Source organism: Felis catus, chromosome C2 (assembly GCF_018350175.1).
Source record: "Felis catus isolate Fca126 chromosome C2, F.catus_Fca126_mat1.0, whole genome shotgun sequence".
In the NCBI taxonomy this organism is placed as follows: Eukaryota; Metazoa; Chordata; class Mammalia; order Carnivora; family Felidae; genus Felis; species Felis catus.
This window is the reverse complement of record NC_058376.1, coordinates 106,167,425-106,190,678: the sequence shown is the minus strand read 5'-3', so window position 1 is coordinate 106,190,678 and position 23,254 is coordinate 106,167,425. Positions and strand designations below refer to the sequence as shown.

Below are 23,254 nucleotides of genomic sequence, written 5' to 3'. Positions count from 1 at the left end.
TTAAGAATGGAAGGACTGGGGCGACTGGGTGGCGCAGTCGGTTAAGCGTCCGACTTCAGCCAGGTCACGATCTCGCGGTCCGTGAGTTCGAGCCCCGCGTCAGGCTCTGGGCTGATGGCCCAGAGCCTGGAGCCTGCTTCCGATTCTGTGTCTCCCTCTCTCTCTGCCCCTCCCCCGTTCATGCTCTGTCTCTCTCTGTCCCAAAAATAAAAATTAAAAAAAAACGTTGAAAAAAAAATTAAGAATGGAAGGACTGCTTTATATTAATTTTCGATTGAAAGACCTACATGCACATACTGGCCTTTCTGCTTACTGTTTGAGTGACCTTGGCCATGTCACTTAATCACACTGAACTTCAGTTCTTTGTGTGCACATGAAGAAAACAATGCATATCTCACTGGAATTTTGTAAGGACTGACTATGTGAGAGCACTTCATAAAGTTTATGCAAGTGTGATCTGGAGGGTATATAACCTCAAAATCTTGATCACGGAAGAAAATAAAGAGCATATCTATTAGGAAATGATCCCATCATTAGAATAAAAAAAGCCTTTAAAGTTTGTTAGAGGAAGACAGTGATCAACACTGACTTCACTGAGTTATTACGTTTATTAGATTCATTTGTTATGTATTTTATTTAAATTCTGAGGTTTGGCCTTCAAATTTCCATTAATTTGGGCTGTTTAGACTTTTGAGGTTTTCATTTGTCAAAATTGTTAGCTCATGGGTATTACTAACACAAATATTGATGTGTAGCTTTGGCCTGTTAGCTATCAATGGAAATCAGAAAATCAATAAACTTAATAGCTGTTCATTACATAGTTGATGCATTTGCAGGACTATGTTGAGTACTGTCAGTGAGTAATCAATTCAGTCAAAATCTATTACCAGATCACTGCCAGAAATTTTTTATAATATACTGTTTTATTTATGACTTTATATAGCTACAGCAGCACTTTTTTATGAAGCAGTCTTTTGTCTTACAAGATTCACATTGCTTATAATCCGTGGTCTTTTCAACCAGTTGGAAGCACCTACCATCTAGGAGTTATCATTCCTAGATTAGCCCTCTGTTGGTAGAAGTAGTGCTGTAGCTCTCAGGTCAGCTTCTGTCCTAGGATTAATTCCATCTAGTCTATTAACTCAGTGAGCTTGTACTTAATGAATTCCTCCTGTGTGCTAATTACTATGGGAGTACGTATCTCTGGGCTTTTTTGTAGTATATCAGCTAGCAGGGGAGGAATGTTTAAACGTATACTATAAGGAGGATAAAATAAATGCCATGCTGGGGTTCAAGAAACAATTAACTCTAATCAATAGGGATTTGGGAAGTCTTCATAGGGTGTGGCATTTGAGCGGAATTTTGCAGAAGTATAATTCACTTTGTGAAGACTAGATGATAGACATTCCAGCATGAGGAAAGAACTTGAAAAGTATTGTGTGCTATAGAAGTTCATAGAAGGGTCAGCATCAGACTTACAGGTCAAGGGAAGATTTCTGGAGAAGGTAAATTCTAAGACGTTAAGGGTTACATGTTAAGGAACAAAAAAGAGTTCTCTAGATGAAATTGGGAAAGGATAGGATTGTTCTAGGTAGAGAGCACCGCATTTGTGAAACCTTGAGAAAAGAACTGGGCTCCTCAAGTAATTGAGAACTCAGTGAAGTTTAGTATGGCTGAAATCAAGTGACTGATGTAAGAAAGAGGCTTTATCATGCAGATTTACAAACCCTTTCTTAACAAAGAAAAGCCCTCCAGAAATTTGTTAGGGCTAGAGATTTACCTACAGAACAGATTTTTACAGGTAATACCAAGAATGTCTGTTCTAAATAAAGCATCTTGCTGTAGTAGCAGACCTTGAAAGTCCACAAAAGGGTAATGTTGCTTGATAAGACTAATGGCTTTTCTTGCATATGAAATAAAATGTGACAGTTCTTGCTTTGTAGCAGGATTAGGATTGTTCTCTATTCAGAAAGAAGGGGGAGCAGGGTAAGGATTTCAAGAATGCTAGTTTCCAAATTTTAAGCAAAACCTTTTTTTTTTTTAATTTTTTTTCAACGTTTTTTATTTTATTTTGGGGACAGAGAGAGACAGAGCATGAACGGGCGAGGGGCAGAGAGAGAGGGAGACACAGAATCGGAAACAGGCTCCAGGCTCTGAGCCATCAGCCCAGAGCCCGACGCGGGGCTCGAACTCACGGACTGCGAGATCGTGACCTGGCTGAAGTCGGATGCTTAACCGACTGCGCCACCCAGGCGCCCCTTAAGCAAAACCTTTTTATAAGAATTCTTTTAATCAATTTTTAGTCTGAGTCATTAGGATTTTTGTGTTGGTTTGTTTCTTGTTTTTTATTTTGTTTTCTTTGGTTTCTTCTTTTTTAAATATTCTTTGCTTCAAATAAAGTTTGCTGTTTGTTTGTCTGAGAGCTGTAGCCAACCTCAAGGCTATTACTAGGCTATCCCCATCTTCAACAAAGGAGAGTGCCAAAATAGGGATGAGAAGAGAGAAAGCAGGAGGGGGGTGGGGAGTGTTGGGTCCCCTGACACTACTGTCCCATGGGGACTCTCTGATACCCTGTCACAGAGCATAAGATCTTCCCTATCTCTCCCCATCTGATTTGTTTTTCTTGTCTTTCTCATCCTTTTCTTTTTGTTTCTCCTTCCTGTTTTTTCATGCCTTTTGTGTGAGTCTCTTTATGTCACATTTGTTCCCACTCTGTCTTTGTATCTATTTCTCCCCTAACTCCCATTTTTCTTCCTCAACTGGCCACAATATATGTATCTGAGGTCTGTTATGTTTGTTATAGTTAAATGTCATGTTGTTTCCCTCTTCTTTTAAAATACATATAAGTGGAATATTTTACATTTCTCTCCAGATATATTCACTTTTCCATATCTGTAAACATATGGTTTGCTCACTTATAATGTTTATCTTTTTTTCCCCCCACTATGGGTCAGTGACATTTAACTGAAAAAAGATCAATCTTTTCTCATTGACTGTACACCACAGGCTAGGAAGAAGCTGGTAGGGGTCATCTTTAATTGCTATCAGTGCCTGCGGATGCTTTTAGCAAAGGTTGGGTTAGACTCTTTTCCTAGAGTCCGTGTAGCATAGAAGATATTATTACTAAAAGGATCTAGGAAGGCTTCTTGGAGTAAGTAACTATGGTGACGCCATTCTACCTGATTTTTAACTCTAACTTTTTCTAGGCACAAGCATCATGTGTGAGGTAACATTCACCTCATGTTCATTTGGTCACCCTGTTCTCACCTGTACACCACACTGACTTAATTTTCATAATAGGTTAAGAAGACTATATTTCGGGGGCGCCTGGGTGGCTCAGTCAGTTGAGCGTCAGACTTTGGCTCAGGTCATGAACTCATGGTCTGTGAGTTCAAGCCCCACATCAGGCTGTGTTCTGACAGCTCAGACCCTGGAACCTGCTTTGGATTCTGTGTCTCCCTCTCTCTCTCTCTCTCTCTCTATTCCTCCCCTGCTCACACTCTCACTGTCTGTCTCTCTCTCTCTCTCTCAAAAATAAATAAAGATTTTAAATTAAAAAAAAGGTATAAAAATAGCAGTAATACAGACACCTGCACACATCTCCCAACTTGTGATATGGAACAGAGAAACCCTTTCTTGCAGTGTTCTCCAATCTTATCTAAGATATCCTGAATTTTGTGCCTGATATTCTCGTGCCGCTCTGTGTGTTTCACTGTATTTGTGTATACCCCCAATAATATAACACTTATGTTTCGATACTTTTTAACCTTTTATAAATGAAAAAAATAGTGTGTGATTTTTTTTTTTATCACTTTCTTTTTCTGTTCAACATTATGGTATACTTCTGTCATAATCCTTATAGATGTAGTTAATTCATTTTAACTGTTAGGAACTATTCTGTTTTCTGAATATACCCAAATGTATTCATTCTCCTATTGACAGACATTTGGATTGTTTCAGATTTTTTGCAGTCAGAAACATTGCTGAAATATACATAGTTTCTCTCTTCGGGTGCACATATACAAGAGTTTTTCTAGGGCCTATATGTCTAGTAGAATTGCTGAGATATAAGGGAGACACATCTTCAGTTCTACCAAATGGTGCCCAATTGTTTCCAAAGTGGTCGGTGCCAGTCTTTGCTCACAAAAGTATTGTATGGCATTTCTGGTTGCTTTACATCCTTGCTATACTTGGCATTTCCACACTTCTTCACTTTTGCCAGTGTGTGGTGTTATTGCCACAATGTGCTGACTGTAAAATGGTATCTGATCTTGGTTTGAATGGGCATTTCCAAGATTATTAATGAAGTTGAGTTTCTTCTAACGTATGTATTGGTCATTGGTATTTCTTCATCTGTGACATGCCTATTCAAGTTTTTAATGTATTTTTCTACTGGTTTTAGCATTTTCAATTTTTTTTTATCATCTAATGTGTTATTATAGATACCTTCTCAGTAGGTCTTAACGTTTTATGTATATGAATTTATCAATCCTTTTATGTCTTATACTTTTTTTGGTCCTGTTTTATAAATTCTTTCCTAATTCAAGGTCATAAGCATATTCTCCTACATTGTCTTCTAAAAATTTTGCCTTTCACAGAGCTTTAATCCACCAGGAATTGATTTTTGTATATGGTGCACTGTAGGGGTCTAATTTTTTTTCGTTTGGAGAACTGTTTATTCCAACATCATTTATTGAAACTGTCTCTTTTCATTGAATTGCAATGCCAGCGCCTTCATCAACCAGGCTTCTCAATATGTGTAGAATATTTCTGGCCTCTCTGTCCTGCTGTATGTCCTGCTTAGTCAACTTAATTATCCCTACACTAATAGTGTATGTATTACTAGCCGTATAATAAGTCTTGATATCTGGTAAGATAAGTCACCCACCTCATTTTTCTCTATATGAACATTTTGGTTATGTTTAAGCTTTGCTTTTCCATATACATTTAAGAATGAATTTTTTGAGATTTACTAAATTGATAAGTGAATAGACTGATCAATTGTTATGCTGGGATTTTTACTGAAATTATGTTGAATCTATAGATTTGGTAAGAAATGGTATCTTTATGATATTGTATCTTCTTATCTTTTTTTTTCAAGATCTAGACAAAACATCTTTTATTCTGAATTAAACAAAATCAAAACTCCAAACAAGTGGTGCTTATAAGATCCACTGACATTATATTTTAAATTGTGTAAAAGTTTTCCTTAAACCTGAATTAGCTAGAATGTGTCAGTATAATATCTTTTTTTTTTTATCTTTACTAAGACCAAACAATTTCAACCAAATAACACTTGATAGAGCTTTGATGTCTGAGAATCCCTGCACATTGGACACCATCCCATTAAAATATCAGTGTAACTTTCATTTATCAAAGAAAATATTTAAAAAAAAAGAAAAGAAAAGAAAATATTTTATCAAGCTCCCAAAACAAATTTTAGGAGTGAAGTTGGGTTTGAATTGAAGAAAGAGGCCAAATTAATTCTGGAAACAAAGTTTTCATTTGGTGGAAGTTGAAATCCATGTATGCATTCTAATCAAAGACCTGTCCCATGTAGGATTTTTCCAGTTTTTAAGAGTCTAACAGGCCAAACCCTTCATTGCCTTTGCTGCCTTTGTTTTGCATTTCCCCTTCCATTTTTCTCACTTTGCCTTCAGCCTTGTCCTTTTCCTTCGTTTCCGGTTCATCCGTATGGTGCACTACTGTCCATGCTGATCTAGAAGACTCTTTTGGTTTCTGTTAATATCAGTCTCCCTTTTCATGTTATCTTTTTCATCTGGCACCATGCATTGAGTTTTGACAATATTTGGGTACCACCACAGTTGATATCTCTGGAACATCTGTCATTAAAATACCACTATCTATTTTAAGAATACTTTTAAGTCTGATGAGTTCCTTTGGGGCATTCTTTTTTTTCCCTCTTTTCAGCACGCATCTTCCTTTTCCATTTACTCCGTAGGCTTTTAGCCATATTTTACCTGGAAAACGGGAAACTCAAAAACTCAGAGACCGCACACAGACCACGCTGTCCGGAAGCCTCCACACTTTGGCCTTCCAGGCAGTGCCTTCCACACGCTCCCAGGAGCCCAGGGCAGGCGTGCGCTGTATCTTCTTATCTTACGCAGTTATGCAGTGTATAACTCTGCATGCTTACTTAGGTCTTCTAAACTTTCACAATATTCTCTCTAATGGACTAGCATATCACTTGTTGGATTTATGCTGAGGTACTTTATATTTTTATGCCACTAAAATGGTATCTTGTTTTAAATTATATTTTCTGCTCATGGCTGATGTACACAAATGCAGCTGACTCTTAAATACTGGTTTTGTATATAACAAATAAATTATCCATAGATACTTTTGGGTTTTCTCTACGTTTTATCTATTTATAGTCACCTTTATGTTACTTCCTAATTGTTATGTCATTTGTTTCCTTTCTTTAATGTTATGGCACTGATTAGGACCACCAGTACCTAATAGAAATGATGATAGCTAGCTAGCATAATTACCCTGTTTGTGGACATAAAGATTATTTTTTAACATTGTACCATTCAGTATGATATTTGCCTTACCATTTTCAATTTGGTTTAGTTTTGGGGAAGGAGGAGTACATCCCTTTTTCAGGTTAGAGATGTTTCCTTCCTTCCCTAAGTTTGTTTCTAATCTCAAATAAATGTTGAATTTTGTTGAAGACTTTAGTTTTTTAGTTTAGTTTTTCTCCTTTAATCAGACAATTTTATGAATTATACTAACATATCTTCTAATGCTGAACCAAACCTGTGGTCCTAGAATTACTTCAACTTAATTATGATGTATTATCTTTTTTTACACTCCTGGATTTCATTTGTTTGCATATGAGTTATATGTGGGTATGTATATGTTTGTGTACTGTGTGTGTGTGTGTGTGTGTGTGTTTACTTTTTTACCCTTTTTGCATCTGCATTCATGATTTATTTCTATAATTTTTCCCTTTTAGTACTGTTCTTGACTAGTTTTGAAAGTAGATTTGTGCTAGCCTAATAAAATGAGTTAGGAAGTCAGTTTGAGTTGGGAAGTTAGGAAGAGAATGAATGAGTTAGAAAGTAAGGAAATGAGTTAGGAACACAATTATCTTGTTCTTGAAAGTTTGGTAGAATTTTGCTGTACAACTCTATGAACCTAGTGTTTATAGAAAAGTTTTTTGCAAATGATTCAATTTCCTTATGAGTTAGAGGACTGCTAGAACTGTTCACTTCATGTTTGGTCTTTGTGGATTCCTTACCTCATATGATCTCAACAATATATGTAATTTGATTTTTTTTAATGTTCTGTCCTGTATAATTTGTTGTGCTCAGCAGAAGTCTCATTTAAATAATCTGATCCTCCATTGTCTAGGAAATAGGAGTTTTTATTTAACCATCATCTTTTCCAATTGTGATTTACCACATTACTTTCTTATAACTCCTTTTTTTTCAAAATCACCAATACTTTCTAATTTGCCAAATCTAGTGGAATTTTTCTCATCATATTTAACCTTGCAGCAGCATTCAGCACAACTCACCATACTAGTCTTCTTGAAATTCCTTTTCACTTTCTATGACATAATACTGATTTTTCTGCCAGTCCTGGCTAGCCCTTTCTCTTCTTCCTACCCAATCTGCAAGTATTGGCATTCACTGGAATTCACTTCTTTTCTCTCTATAACTTCTTACGTGAATTTGTCACTTTCAACTGGAGTAAATGCTTTCTGTATGCTTATTACTTCCAAATTTATATCCCAGACTTTCTCTTCTGAACTCCAGACTTGGAGATGACTTTTTTTTTTTAACATACAAGCATGTCAAAGTCATTGTGTTTAAAACTTGACTCTCAGTTCCCACCTGATCAGGATAGTCATCATCTTGTGCCTAAATTCCCCTAATAACCTCACAATTAACTCATTTCTCTGATGTGCTAGAGAGTGACTAGTGACTGCTTTTGACTGAGTGCTCTGGAAAGGCCTCCCTGAGCAGCTGGCATTTAAATTAAATCTGAACAAAAAGGGACTTGGTACAAAAAGAGCATTCTAGGGGGAAGGAACAGCTTCCATAAATATCCTAAGGGGGAAGCAAGTTTAGAATGCTTAAGAACCACAAAGAAGGCCATGTGCAGCTAGGACAAGGGTTAGAATTTGATTGAAAAACTTAGTAGGAGCCAGATTATGTAGGGTTTTTAAGTAAGCGTATGGAGTTTGAATTTAATTTTAAATGTGATAGGAAGCCAATGAAAAGTGATAGTTTCAATTTAGGGGATAAGAGAGAAAAATCAAGGTCTGGAGTTTGGTAAAGATGTCAAGACTAGACCTAAAGATTTGAAGGTCGTTAGCATGTAGATGGGTCATCTAGAGAAAAAAATCAAGATAGAAAAAAGGAAGGGGTCCAATCTGAACATTGGGGCACCCTAACAGTTAGAGGGGCCAGTGTAGGAAAATGAAGAATTGTGCCCAACGAGGAGTATATGGTGTCATTAAAGCCAAATGAAGAAAGTTTCAGGATTGAGGAAGTGATCACTTTATTGAATGATGGGCAGGAGTAGAAATGGAAGTATAATCCTGCTCCTACGAAGGAGCTTCAAGGACACGTCCTTTCATTTAGTATTTTCAAGGACAATGGAAAGTAGCTTTTAAGTACTACCTAGAAATTCTTGAGGGCAATAAACAAGTCTCTGACATTTTCCCAAATTTAAAAAAAGAGAAGAAAAAATCTTTAAGGAGCTTCCTTCCCTAATACAGGAATACCACATTCTATAGCAACAGTGGCCTAAGCTCAGCAGACCATTCAACAGGTACCTACTAGATTCCTTGTGAATGCTTAGTGTGATCCAAATACCGTATTTGTAGACCAAACATAACATTTGGTTCCTTGACTCATGCATGTTTGTCCCATTGCTGTTTTGTAGAAAAACTTAACAATGATTGATAATCTTTTGGACCAGATGAGATTTTCTTAGAGCTTACACCTTTGCAGTATGTCTGATTGGATAGACATAAAGAATGTAGGAACATGTAAACTTGGCTTGTGTAGAGGGACCTTTCTTCAGTCATCATTTTTGAACAAAGACTTTTAGCAGTGAGTAATTGTTGTTTGAAGTAGTAACTGGCTTTATAGTATGTTTACTAAAGATGAGTTTTAGAAAGGGGATAGCAGAGAGACACTGAAACCTCGCGATCCATATTCTGATTATTTTGGTCAAATGGCTTTCTGACGTGTTGAACAGTAATTGCTTCCAGGGATTTGTTTTACTGACTAATCACTGTCTCATTGTTTCTGGATTATTGACCTCCTACATCCATCTGGCTGCCAGGATTAAGCCCTGAGTCAGCCCGTAAAAACTCTTCTTGAAATGTTTTAAATTAATTGTGGATTTGTAATGGTTTCATTTTCAAGGTTCATTTTTAGCTCTAATATTGTTATTTAGTCTTAACACAGTATCAGTTTTGTGATTATTAAATGAGTTTCAGTAGGCCTGGAAGTGTTTATGCATATAAAGTTTATATTTTTACTCAATCTTAGTGTTCATGAGTTCGAATTTTATTCTTTAGCATTTTACTTAAAGTTTACTTATATCCAACATAAGAAATATGCCCTGGCTATTCCAGTTACAGATGCTACAGACTGGCAATATACCTTAAGAGGTTTATAAATTTCCTTACTTGTATGGACCCATTAGAGATTTTTCTTCCCATATCTTGAGATACTACACAATGATTGTCACTAACACTGCCATCTCCCCTCTCCCAAAGATTAGAGATCTTTGGAACACTCATCACACATTGGTAGTTGGTATGGATCCATAATAATTAAAATGTATAAGGAATAAATAACTCAAAAATCATATTCCTGTGGTTAGAGATCTGTCCTAGAGCCCCTGTCCTTCCATGCTGGGCTGTAATTGGAAGATTTGCATGTGAAGCTCAGAACTATTATAAATGTTCTGTCACCATCTCACTTTCTTGTCCTGCAACCTTTGCACCCATCTTCAGGACCTCCTGTCTTACCTTATTCCCAAGGTTTAGCTCCCAAACAATCATGATCTTCCCATCAATTCCTCATCTGGATTTTTCCTTTCTACAAATTTATCAGCCCTGCAGGGCACTGTTCTCTTCTATAGAACAATAAACTTGTCTCTCCTAAAGTGTTTCTTCCATCCAGAGATCATATTTGTATTTTAATAGGTACCATATCTTAATTTGGAAGAGAAGATAGAAATGTAATGGGAAGGCTTGACTAAGATAATATAGTTGTGAAGCTAGAACTTGGAGTGCTAATTTTAATAGTCACTTCACCTATAAGTAGAGCTGGACTTGCCTATTATTTTGCAACTTTATAACTTAAAACATTGTGCTTGTCATGAAAAAAACACTATTAAAAGCAAATGAATGGTTAATATTTTTTAAGTTTATTTATTTTGAGAGAGAGAGAGTGTATGAGCAGAGGAGGGCTAGAAAGAGAGAGGAAGAGAGAGAATCCCAAGCATGCTCCACACCATCAGCACAGATCTGGATGCAGGGCTCAATCCCACAAAGTGTGAGATCATAACCTGAGCCAAGATCAAGAGTCAGATGACTGACTAACCAAGTGAGCCACCCAGGCAGCCCTGAATGTTTAGCATTAATATTGCTTTGTTCCTGTAGCGGATTTCTGTCAAAGTCACAGAGGAATGGGCTAAAATATATGTCGCATTTCCCATTTGTTGATTCCTTTATTGCTTTGTCTATCCTCTGCTTTTCATCTTATCTTAATGGCTGCATTTATGCTCAATGTGGCGAATGTGGGAATTAGGTATGATATGCTTTATTGAAATCATAGTGTACTGGAAACCAGTTAAAATGTGGAAACTTTTCTCCATTTTTATAAAGGTTATGATTGTTACTCATGTGAGATTTTCAACTTAAATGTTTTTCTTAAAATACAATTTAGAACACCAAATCATTAGGCTATCTCACCAGAATATTTTAATTGAAAAAGAAAATACACAGCTGTGCATATAATTCATAGCTCTGACTTACAATCATATAATTATCATAACATTGTGAAGATTTTAAACCTGTCCAAATTTAGCAATAATTTAAACCAAATAAGAATCATATGTATTTCATTATGTGCAGCTTGACCAAGTGTATTGGAACATACAGAAACAGAGAGAGTTTAGTAATACAGATTTATTATTACCTATACTTTAATAATATAATAATGTGCCATTTAGGGCTTTTCTTGTTTAAAAGACAAGAATCTTATTTGCATTTATTTGAAGAGAAAGACTGTAATGAGAAGCAAGTGTGGACAAAATGGTGGAACAAACAGAAAGGAGATTATAATTACAGACATCAGAATTCAGTTTAGGATGTGTATATATATATTGCTTCTTAAATGATAGTTTGAGGAGTAAGAGATTATTCATTCGATTTGGATGTAGATGCCCCAGTTCTTTTCCCTGAACAGGTAGAATTTCTCCAAATAGTTCAGATTCTTAAACATATGTACTCACCCTTGGTTCTTGTTTCTTTTAAGTCCCTGGAAATTTGCCCTATTAATCTGTCATCCCTTATTCTCCTTTCTGATTTTCTTTCATCAGTTATGCCTGAATACATTTTCCAGGCTACATTCTTAAACTAAAGAAAAAAAAAAAACCTGCCATCAATATTTAGTCATTTAAACCATTATCTTCTTATGTGGCAACTTCTTTATAAAGTAATATGAATGTGGCTCAATTTTTTACTCTAAAATCAGAAGAAATAAAAATTTAACATAACAGTATCTCTTGGTGATAAATAACATGTTTACAACTTGACCAGTTCCCCCGAACTCTTTTATTTATTTTTTTTTATTTTTTAATTTATTTTTTAATTTTTTTTTTCAACGTTTATTTATTTTGGGGACAGAGAGAGACAGAGCATGAACGGGGGAGGGGCAGAGAGAGAGGGAGACACAGAATCGGAAACAGGCTCCAGGCTCTGAGCTGTCAGCCCAGAGCCTGACGCGGGGCTCGAACCCACGGACCGCGAGATCGTGACCTGGCTGAAGTCGGACGCTTAGCCGACTGCGCCACTCAGGCGCCCCCTTTTTTTTTATTTTAGAGGGAAAGAGTGTATGCAAGTAGGGTCAGGGGGAGAGGGAGAGGGAGAACAGAGGGAGAGGGAGAGAGGGAATCCCAAGCAGGCTCCATGCTCAGCACAGAGCCCAACAGGGGCTCAGTCTCTCGAACTGTGAGATCATAACCTGAGCCGGTATCAACAGTCATCAAGAGTCGGATGCTTAACCAATTGAGCCACCCAGGTGCCTCCACAAAAACTATTTTTAAAGTTGATTTAAGTAATTGATCGTTGTTTTTTTTTTTTTTTTAAGTGCTGTACCTAACAAGTTAATATTTGGAGAGGGTCTAATTTTACTAATCATTTGTATTTCAACTTATTCCTGAAAGTGAATTTCATTATATATTATACTTTGCATCCTAATGCTAAAATTCAACTTAAGTGTTAGGAACAAAGTTTCTACTAAGAATCAGTTTTAGGGGCGGGCACCTGGGTGGCTCAGCCAGTTAAGTGTCTGACTCTTGATTTCAGTTCAGGTCATGATCTCACAGTTTGTGGGTTTGAGCCCTACATCGGGCTCTGCTCTGACAGTGTGGAGCCTGCTTGGGATTCTCTCTCTCTCCCTCTTTCTCTGCCCCTCCAGTGCTCTCTCTCTGTCTCTCTCTTTCAAAATAAATAAATAAACTTTTAAAATATTAAAAGAACAAAGATGATTTACACTCCCTAATTTTGAGATTCACTATAAAATTACAGTAATTAAGACTGTGTACTATAAAGATAAACATATAGATAAATGGAACAGACTAGAGAGACTAGAAATTAACTTTCACATATATGGCCAATTAATTTTCAACAAAACTACCAAACAATACAGTGGGAAAAGGAAAGTCTTTTTAATAAATAATGCTGAAAAAACTGAATATCCTTATGGGGAAAATAAGTAATGACACTTATTTCACACAATACATAAAAATTAGCTTGAAATGTATTATAGAGCTAGAAGAAAATGTTTGCAGCCTTGAGGTAGGCAAATATCTTTTTGATAGACACAAAAAAGCACAAAATTTTAAAAATAATAAATTGGACTTTTTTTTAATTAAAAAGTTTTGCTCTTTGAAAGACACCATAAAGAACAAAAAGGCAGAGTGGGGCGCCTGGGTGACTCGGTTGGTTGATCGTCTGCCTCAGCTCAGGTCATGGTCTCACAGTTCATGAGTTCAAGCCCCAAACTGGGCTCCCTGCTATCAGCACTGAGCCCGCTTTGGATCTTCAGGCCCCCTCTATCATCCCCTCCCCCACTGGCTCGTTCTTTCTCTCTCTCTCTCAAAAGTAAATAAACATCAAAAAAATGTGTTAAAGAAAAGGCAAGTCACAGAATGGGAGAAAATACTGGCAATACATATTGACAAAGGATATATCCAGAACAGATACAAAGTTTTTGAAACTCAGTGAGAAGAATACAGACAACCTAATTAAATAATGACCAAAAGATTTGCGACACAATTTAAAAAAGAAGTGAATGGTTAATAGAGCACTAAAAATGCTCAATATCATTAGTCATCAGAGAAATACAAACTTACCGTATAATCCAGCTATTCCAATATTACATATGTACCCAAGAGAAGGGAAATACACAAAGACGTTACATAAATGTTACAGTAACTTTATTCTCAAAAGCCAGAAACTGGAGGGGTGCCTGGGTGGCTGTCAGTTAAGTGTACAGCTTCAGCTCAGGTCATCATCTTGTGGTTCGTGAGTTCCAGGCCTGCTTCCGGCTCTGTGCTGAGAGCTCAGAGCCTGGAGCCTCCTTCAGATTCTGTGTCTCCCTCTCTCTCTCTGCCTCCTCCCCTGCTCGCAATCTGTCTCTCTGTCTCTCAAAAATAAGTAAACATTTAAAAAAACTTTTTTTTAAGTCAGATATTAGAAACAACCCAAATGTCTATCAGCAGGTGAATGGATAAACAAATTGTGGATATTCATGTAACAGAATTCTACCAATAATAAAAGGAACAATAGATCTACCCAACAACAAGGAGCTATTACAAAAACATGTTGAGTGAAAGACATCAGACATGAAAGAGTATACCATTTGTATGAAATTCTAGAAAATGCAGACTAACCCATACTGGGTTTCTTTAAATGTTATAGTTTTATATGCTCCACTTCATTAATATAGCAAAATACTCTGCTTTTAAGAAAAAGAAATTAATGTCTTCTAACATCCTCCCTACCCCATCTCTGTTTAAAAGATCAAAATTTTACATAAATTTGATAAGCATATGAAATAAGCTTAAACAGCCATGTAGTTATCAGATTCAAAAGCTTAGGAGACACCTGTTACATTGAGAAATATACAGAATTTGACGTGCAACGACTTGTTTCATATTCCAACTCTGCCTCTTTTGGGTCCTCTTAAACTTTGAGAGTATCAGATACTGTATTTGAAAAATGGGGATATTATTTATTACCAAAAATTATGTCTCTTTGAGAATCAAATAAAATAACAATTGCACTTTGTAAACAAAATAAATCCCTGTGCCTACCCACAGTCAGCTCATAATTCCTTATAAATAAGAATTCTTGGGGCGCCTGGGTGGCTCAGTCGGTTAAGCGTCCAACTGGCTCAGGTCATGATCTCACAGTCCTTGGGTTCGAGCCCCGCGTCGGGCTCTGTGCTGACAGCTCAGAGCCTGGAGCCTGTTTCAGATTCTGTGTCTCCCTCTTTCTCTGACCCTCCCCTGTTCATGCTCTCTCTCTCTCTCTGTCTCAAAAATAAATAAATGTTAAAAAAATTTTTTTTAAGATGAAATCTAATAGAGAATGAACCATGAGAGGAAACAGAAGATATCTTATGTTAATGATTCAAAGCTTTTTTGTTGTTGTTGTTGTTGTTGTTAGAAGATTCCTGAATATACCCTGTACTCCCTTCCCCAGTATCATGGTGTTAAGGGTAGGCAGCAGCTGTGCAACTGCCAGAGGTGACGGGGCTGGCCCCAACACCAGTGTTACTGACATTTTCCCAATAAGTTTCCTTTTCCCCAGTTTTATTTCATATCTTAATGCCACATAGGTACCCTTTGTCTAGCTAGTGGGTGGCCAGAACATAACAACTTACAAACAAAGGCAAAGGCATTACTGGGTTGATAGAGGAAGAGAGTTGCAGGGTTGTTTGTTTGTTTGTTTGTTTGTTTGTTTTTTATCTCCTCTGCACCTAGGAGTGAACATAACCAATGCCTACTGGGGGACTATAAAGAGAGTACATCTTTTGACTTTCTCTGGGTTGGAGGAAGGAGTGGATTGCTGCCTTTGGGTTCAGTATTTATTTCTGGAAAATCTGTCTTTTTACTACAGTCATCTTCGTATAAACTGCTGCTTCCGCACAGTATAAGACTGTGGAGTCCTTGCATGTACTTGGAAACACACTTTTGGATAAACGGTTCTTCTGATCTTCATTTTCATTTTCATTCCGTTTTCATCTCATTACTTTTCAGGTTTTGACACAATGTTTTTAAATAAGGATTTAAATATAAAACATTAACCCGAGGTAAAGAACTAAGGGATTTTTGTATGCCATAGTTATTCATTCTATTTCTAGTAGTTGTTGGACTCTTACATATGTGTATACTAGCCAACCGTTATTAATATTCCTATTTTCTTTCTCTAATTTGTTACCAAATTATAACTTTAGTACAATGATGCAATTCATTTTAATCATGAGAAACCATAATAATACCGTTATGTTTGAACCCGAACTATAATATGAATTTGTGACATCTTATTTTTGTATTAACATCTGTATTTTATAATGTATGTGGTGTGTGTGTATACATATCTATGTTTATTGTAGATACATTTGACTACATTTATATGTTCACAAAGGTTTATATAGAGACATTAAAAAAACAAACAGGCATAGGCAGCCATGGGTATTCGTTATATATAAAGGTTACTGGGGATGCAAAGATATAAAAGAAGAACCTAGTAATTGCCTTTAAGATCAGAGCACAAAGCATTAGTTTGGATTTTACAAGGCCAGCCAGCAACAAAAGAGCAGTAATTTATGAGCTCAGCGTAAAAGAATAGCATAATTGCATTAAAAATTAATGCTAATGAACACTAAAATGGGGAAGGTGGTTATGATGAAAGTTTGTATTCATCTTCTCTGGTTTGAATGATGGCTAGTGGCTTGATTAATGGCTTAATTTCTATCAATTAGCGGGGAAAAATCTCCTGCGAGACAAGGGTAAATTGAGCATTGAATTACATATCTTGCTTTTGTGTGCTAAGAAAAAAGAGCTGCGTATCTCTGATATTAGCCACAGTGACAAATGTGGTGTGCCCTGCGATGTCTGCATTAGCTCTCCTGACAGGCAAGTTGTGTGTGGTTATGGGGTGTTTGGAGATGGCTGGCAGACAGCATTCGCTGCAAGTTCCTTAGAAACATACAACTCTTCCATCTACAGAATTTTAATTAGAGTCAATAAGAATTCTAGAATTAAAATGGACAGCAAACAGTGACTTCAGAGTCTGTATTCCGCCCTATTAATCTGGTATACTTCGAATTATAGTCCTTTCTCAGTCCTGTTAAAATAAGAAAGCTTCCAGTAGCTTTAGCTTTGTTGGAGTTATTATTTCTTGCCACTCGTTTAAAGTAGATTTGACTACCCACGTTTGTTACACTTGAAGCGAGCATAAGGCAATAGTCTATGTAGTAGATTACATAGTAGTTAGGGTTTAGCCAAATTTGCAGAAACCATTTTAGTTCTTTGCAACAACAATTGCTACACAATTAATAAAGAACAGTTCTAAAATGGTAATTTACTACTCAGTTTGTTCTCAGGCTTAAATGAAAGAATAGCCAGGTTTTCTAAAAACTTTATATTTTTTAATTCATTGATAAAAGTTTTCAGGATATGACATTTATAATTCTTTAAAAACTTTTTCAAATGTGTAAGCTTCTGAAAATATCATTTGTAATCTAGCTCAAGATAATGCCAGAAGACTGAGATAATATTTATGGCATCTTCTCTACCAAAAAAAAAAAAAAAAAAAAAAAGCCACATTGTATTGAATGAATAAGCATTAAAATGCAGAATAAGAACAATACCAAGAACATTTATTATTTCTAGTAAATGGATGGGAAGGAGGAAAAAAATAATCTGTTATTTGGCAGGTGTGGGTAAAGAATTTATTTGACTAGGAGATAATGACTGGATCACAGTTCGTGAACTGCATCCCATTTCTACCACCAACTAGTTATGTGACCTTGATCAAGTTATTTAGCCTTAGTTTCTCAACTGTACAATGAGAATAATAGTACTGTTTCTTATAGTTATGATAGTTAAATGAGGTAACCCATGTGAAGTGCTTAGCACAGGGTGCCATAAATGTAAGCTTCTGTTACTGCTGTGATTACTACTTCTTCCACCAGAACAGCTCCTCTGGCCTTTTCAACAACCATTTAAATAAAAAATTAGCCTTTGTGACCTTCCTCACAAGGTCATTGCAGATATTGATGATCAAAACAAAGTGTCTGTAGATTTACAGACACTAAGCTAAAATGCGTTTGCTTTATAACATGATTTTTACCACACAACTACTATTTTGGGGAGTTTGCATTACAAGGCACCCATTAGGAAGTGGCAGGACCTCCCATCTCTTGAGTCACTGGAGGATGGGAGGCCATGAAGCACTACTTCCCCACTCAGCCTGCAGCATTCAGTGAGCCAGGGTGGAGTCCAGTGTCTTGGGGGTGATAAAAGTCAGCTGGACCTTTTGTGCCTTCTCAAAGATGTACGTAGTCCTGTCCCCTCTTCCAGTCATTCCCACAGCCCTGCCACACCACAGGTGACGCCCCAAAAGGTGTGAGCTAAAGCTAGTTACTGTGTGGCTGAACTCATAAAAGGTTGCCAGCCTTAAATGATATGGCCAGAAATTGAGGTTATATCCAAACGTTTTAGCCAACTTCCACGTCTCTACTACTACTACTACTACTACTACTACTACTACTACTAAATTAACACTCTAGTACTAAGTCTGTCATTTATGAAGTCTGTCATTTATTAAGTGCTTTTAGTGCTTCCTTACCCTGTTCTAGCACACGTATCATCTCCTAAATTTTCTTGGCTTGATCCTTCACATGATTCTTCTGTCTGCTGGATTCTGCATGTCAGAGAGTTTTCCCCTGATCATCCCATTTGAAATAGCTCCTGTTCTCCTTTCTAGCCTTCTACCCTGCTCTATTTTTCTTGATATTGTTTATGTACATGTTCATTATTGGTCTCTCCCATGACAAATATAAGCCTCATGAGGAAAGAAACTTATTTGTTTCTAAACCCTTGTATTTGGAACAATGCCTGGTACATTGAATGTGCTCAAATATTTGAAACGAGGAAAGGAGAGGAGGGAAAAAGAGTCACCTCTCAGCCATTCTGTGATGTTGAGGTTGTTATTCCCATGACACAGAGGAGAAAACTGAGACCATTACAGCTTGAACTGCTTGCCCAAGGTCACACAACTGCTTATTAGCAGAGATAAAGTGTAATCCAGATAGTCTGAACCCAGAGCTCTTTAACTACTTAAAGACACCTAATTTTTTAAGTTACAAAAACTTCTTATAATTTGACATTCCCTCTCTCCCCGCAAGAAGGTGGGTTTTTTTTAATGGTTACCTTCATGCCTTTTAATTTTTAGTTTTTCAACAAAAGTTTATTGACGGCTTACTAAATAATAGAGCATACTACACCAAGTCCTGGGGTTGACAGAAAAAGTTATGTTCCCTCTAGCTGGGGAAATGAAGCTTTCACTAATGAAGAGATTAATATCAGTGCAAGGCAACATATGCTAAGAGCCAAATGAATTATGGAAAAGGCCCTTTTCTCACAGGTGGCAAGTGAAGGTAATAGGGAAGATTAAGAAAAGGTGAAAGCATTCTAGGTGAGAGGAGCTAAATGAGGTATTCAGTGTGTATTTTGTTTTTTAATAAAACCTAGCCTGATACCCACTTATTAAAATGTTTATCAGAAACTCTTCACTGGTACAGTCACATTAAAGTTACTCCTATTACTTAATTTGATACAGAAAGCAGTTTAATATAAGATTAGTCTATCTTGGACCTTATCCAAAGAGGGTTGTTACTAGAAGCCTTCAGGAGCCTCATTGACATATATAACCTGGTACTGTATTATCAGCTTCCAGAAAGACTAATAGACCAGCCACATTCTACTTAAGTTTTCTCATCTTTCAAGTTATTTGTGGATATCATTTCTGGGAATTTGTGCCCAGGGATCTGGGTCTTATGAACAGTCTTAAAATATTGAGGTTGGATTTCTAATATTTGCTTTATGAAAGAAACTTATTTAAAATATACTGTTTTGAAGGGAAAGCAATGCTGTGTCTCGTTAAAATTTGTGTTCATGAGAAACTGTTATAATCACCTTAGATTATTATCACCTTACTTAGAATTTCAAGTAAGCTTTGTGGCTTTTTCCTGGTAAGCTTTATTTGTTTATAGTCTATTGAATAACTATCTTTGTTTACTGGCCAATTTGTTTGCTTTTTTTTTTTTTTTTAATTGTAATAGCAGTTGAAAATGCTTTACGTTTCAGACTGGTTTGTGTTCAGTATCTATATTTTACCATAAATAGGAATTTCATGAATATTTCCATTCTTGACTAAAATTTGAGTCCATTTAAACAGAAAATAAAATATTCTTTTGTATTATTCATGTATTTATAGCAATACTATTAGTATATAAATATTTTTTTTCCTGGAAGAGTAGCATGAGTACCTCAGTAACTATGAGGGCAATTGACCCAAACTCTTTGTAACATAAAATGCATTTTAACTTTGGGGAAATTCATAAAATATTAATATTCAAAAGGAGTCAATTGAAGATGAGATTTTCATGTGTAAGATACCTTTCATGAAACATTGGCAGTTATTCCATGATTACATCTTGGGTAATAGTGCCATCTGCTGTTTTCAGCCTTGTATTGCTGCCAGTTTAGAGAGATTGGTTTGTGTAATCCACAAATGGTATATAGATTAAAATTTTGTCTTTTCAAATAAAAGGCTTATATCAGACCTTATCATCTTTACTAACATATCTTAATATTAACTTTGTGTTTCACTTGATAATATTTTTAAAGAAAATTCTTCAAAAGCTATGTCATGTGAAATTATCAAATATACCTTGAAGGGGTAGGTGAGCCTAATTTGTATAATGCAACATCAATAGTGACTAATAAAATGTTTGACTATAACTTTTTATCACATAGGAAACAAAATGACTTTCCATGTGGTGAATTAGTATTGATTTTTTTAAATCTGTGGTGACTTAGATTTCTGACTTAATTATTTTTTATTTTACTATAATATGTATCCCTTCCACTGAAATTTTACAAACTACCTATGGATGTCATTTTATTTACCAATAATGTGTTTATCAGACAGGATCAAGGGCTAATAGATACGTTTCCTTCATGTTTGCCATGTTGATATTTAAAAACATCCCATAACTTTGATTCTCCCGATCATGTGTCCCTTGGTCTTTATTTTTACCTCATGACTGATAAATACAAGATAACCTTGTATGCTAGGCATTCATGCCAATCATGTAAATGATAAGGAGTTTTAATTCACATTTTTCCCAGTCAAAATTGGTAAAGAATTTTTAAATGACAAATTGATATGTAAACCTTAAAGAACCTGAATTTAAAACAATTTACTGTATATTATTGATGTGTTTTATTCCATTTCCCAAAATGACAGGATTATATTGAACACATACATTTGTATGACATTGATACTCGAATTTTGACTATGAAGCCATTCGATGCCTGTTTTTAGACAGCATGAAGCTGAGCTATTTTAAAACGAAAAATGTAAATCTCCCATGAGTTTTTCAATTTTGACTTAGATATCTCTCTCTTACTCTTCAAATATCATACTCTTTAAGTATGGTAAAATGGTTCTTGCATTGAAACATACAAGCTCTGTTGGTTTATTTTCATATTGTAAGTGAGGCAAACTAGCTTTCCCTTATCTGCCCTGTCACTTTGTTAGTCCTGAAGTGATCTTTAAAGAAACACAAAGACAACGTTCTGGTTTTCTCTAATCTTTTTCCTTCCTTCCTTTATTATTTCTCCAGTGATGTTTTGTTAAACATACTGGCCCTTTGGCCAGCTTCCATGATAACACTTTTATTTGTTTTAGGAGCTGGTTGTTTGTCCATATTTAAAGCTGTAAACACTATAAACTTTACACATCAAGTACTATTTGTGAGCTCACCTCTGACTTTTAGTACTAATGATGTGCTTTGTAAATCCAAATAAGAGAATATGTTGGAGAAAAAAATCCAAGACTTCAAATAGTTGATATACATGAGACATCATCCTGAAGTCAGAAATATTCTCTTTTGGTTGGGAATTAATTATGGCTAAATAATAGTAAAACTAATTAAGACCTACCCAAACAGATGTATTTTCATATTGACAAATTAAAGTTGGATCACATGGAATGGTATCCATTGTGACTTTTCTCTGCCATATTAACACTGTTATACATGTAACTAATAAAAATGCCATCCACAGGTATGAGATATGTTCACATTAATAAATTAGCTGGGCAAAGAATTTTCTCTCATTTTTTATGCTCAATTAGTACATTGCATAATTAAAATCCACAGGAGCTTTTATTCTAAAGCATGTGGAACTGTTTGCTTATCCATGACACTCTAGCAGTGCTTGCTTTTATGTTGTAAAATATATTCTTTCAAAGATGGGAGTGTTGGCTCTGGTGGCTATTGCTTCCAGACATTCCATGCATTATTTTTCACATGAGAAAGGACTGGTTACATCTGTCAGGGACACATCCCCAGAAGCGTATTTTTCCCTTAAATAAACTGGAGCTTGCATAAGACTATGTAATTATAATTTGTGGGGGTGCCTGGGTGGCTCAGTTAAGCATCTGACTTTGGGTCAGGTCGTGATCTTGTGGTTCATGAGTTCGAGTCCTGCTTCAGGCTCTGTGCTGATGCCTTAGAGCCCGAGCCTGCTTCAGATTCTGTGTCTCCCTCTCTGTCTGCCCTTCCCCCACTCACACACTCTCTCTCCAAAATAAATAAACATTAAAAAAATTATAATTTGTGATTGGCCAAAAGTTGAAGCAAATATTTTTCATAAGTCGTTAATTTTTATTGAAATTATTAAACCAAATTTCTTTTCATACTCTCTGTAACACTTAGCCTTTTAAGCTTAGATCTGCTGGGATGTGAAAAGTCCTTTGGTGCAAACAACTACCTTATTTCCACACCACTTATTACAGTTGTTTCTTAGCATGTAAATCCAGTTATTGTCCATAAAGTCTAAAACCCCAAAGTTTTTTAGATGCCCTAGTTGAATATACAGTGACTCCTAATTCAGCCATGTATTCCTCTCAGCCTAGAGCAAGAGTTTAAATCGTGAGTGTGTGAACCATAAGGTTGCATTTTTCCAGCCTAGGGAGAAAGAAAAAAAAAAAAAGAAAGAAAATATTTTTTTAAGGAAAAAAAAACACCTAAAATATGAAACAACACATGCACATGGCTATTTGGGAAAGCACTAATTATAAAAACAAAAGACTAAAAACAGCTCAAATGACCACCAATAGGGCATTGGTGAGGAAAAAAACTATCATAAAACCATAAAATAGGTAACTGTATAGTTATAAAATAGAATGAGGAAGTCTTTATACTGGGGTGAAATGATATTGAAGACATATTGTGTAGTATGTTAATTTTGTGTAAGAAAGAAGAGAATATGTATACTTAACATTTTCAGAAAGAAACAAAGGAAGGATAAAAAACCAAAATCTCATAAAAATGGTTACCTATGGATTGGGGAAAGAACTGAGAGAATGGGATGGGAAAGGAAACCTAGACTTCTCTGAATGATGTTTTGTTTTGACTTCAGAATCATTTGTTTTATACAACTAAAAAATATTAAAGACAAGAAATAAAAAGTGTTTTTTGTTCCTCAAAAAATTAAAAATAGACATACCATATGATCCAGTAATTCCACTAATGGATATTTACCCAAAAAAAATGAAAACAATTCAAAAAGGTATCTGCACCCCTATGTTTATTACAGCATTATTTACAACAACCAAGATATGGAAGCAACCCAAGTGTCCAACGATAAGTGAATGGATAAAGAAGATGTA

At 35.8% G+C, this 23,254-nt stretch overlaps 1 protein-coding gene and 1 pseudogene across 1 annotated transcript in view; one reads left to right on the top strand and one right to left on the bottom strand.

Moving 5' to 3' along the window:
* The window catches only part of RSRC1 (arginine and serine rich coiled-coil 1), a 417,872-nt gene that overhangs the window by 382,513 nt on the left and 12,105 nt on the right, over positions 1–23,254 (top strand). The gene's annotated exons all lie outside the window — the stretch shown is intronic.
* On the bottom strand, positions 5,583–5,974 carry LOC123379810 (annotated as a pseudogene).